This window comes from Miscanthus floridulus, chromosome 15 (assembly GCF_019320115.1).
Source record: "Miscanthus floridulus cultivar M001 chromosome 15, ASM1932011v1, whole genome shotgun sequence".
NCBI lineage: Eukaryota > Viridiplantae > Streptophyta > Magnoliopsida > Poales > Poaceae > Miscanthus > Miscanthus floridulus.
The window spans coordinates 82,324,276-82,325,683 of record NC_089594.1 but is presented as its reverse complement, the minus strand read 5'-3'; positions in this window follow the sequence as shown (position 1 = coordinate 82,325,683).

Genomic DNA, 1,408 nt, shown 5'->3' with positions numbered 1-1,408 from the left:
TCGAGTGCGTGGCCGACCAGGACTCCGACTACGTTTTCCTTTATCGAGTCTGTGGTGATACTTAGATTGATTTCCTTTCGAGTGCGTCAGGAAGAACTCGTGGGTCACGTATTTTTTCCGATTTCCTTAACTTTCCTGTTCTGATATATGTTTCGATGTCTTTTCTTTCAGTTTCTTTTTTCGATTTCCTTTCCTGTTCTGATGTTTTTTTTTGTCTTTTTTTTCGGTTTCTTTCTTTCTTTTCCTCAAGTTCCAGTTACGTTTTCCTTTTCCATACCGTTTTCTTTATTTTCCATATTCAACTAGATGTGTTTCCATTAAGTTGTTTTTATTTTTCACGTTCAACTAAATATGTGAATATGAAAATAGAAACAGGTATATATATATACTAGTGGAGATGCACGTGCGTATTTATTAAAAAAAAATTACAGTGAAGGTGTAACAAAGAAGTTTTAAGAAATCAATGCTTATATTTGAGCATAGTTCTCGAACCTAGCATGTTACTAATTCTTTTGAAAACTCTGTGTGAAAAAACAATGTTTCATATCTAAAATGTAAATAATAAGATCAAATTAGTAGGAGAACCAGGGAATATATATCATTTCCAATTGGTTTAGCTGTAAACAATTATATTTGGTGAAAAGTAAACTTTTTTTTGTATATTGCAATAGCCAAAAGAGTCCCGGCTAAAAAAGCCATTGACAGCTTGCGACGCGCACGTGTATAAAAAAACCTAATTAATAGATGAATATGACAATAGTATTTTTTAGCCGGCCTTATGAAATAAACCATTTAGTGAACGGGAAAAATTGTGCTTGAATTCTTCCATACATGGTATAATATATATACTAACTTCTGGACTGCACATCTAAGCTCAAGTGAGTTCGTAAACTTTAGGATGGATCCCCTTCCCACATGACATGACACATCTCGCTCACACGCAAATGCAGAATAAAGCAAGCACGTACCTGCATTGGAGCACGCAGACGAGTTGACGACGGAAGTTCGCAAACTTGACTCACGCGATCGCGACTCGCTGCAGAAGACCTTCTTCGTAGTAGATCAGGCACGCTTGGCATCTATGACGACGCCGGGATGAATTCGGCGGTTGGCGTCATCCGGGCTCCGACTTGGCATCTATGACGACGACGCCGGAATGAATTTGGCGGTTGGCGTCTTCCGGGCTCCGACTTGATCAGGGCCGTCTCAATAAATTCTAGGACCCTTGGGCAGGCAATCTAATGTTTTAATATGACGATTAGAGTATGTATATAATACTATTAATAAGAGTTGACTCGCAACATATATTTAGTTCTCGGTACATCGAAGAAGCTAAAAGAACACTAAACTATTATGCTTACCTCAAATAAATTTGGAATCACATAAATTTAGAACAAATTACCTGCAG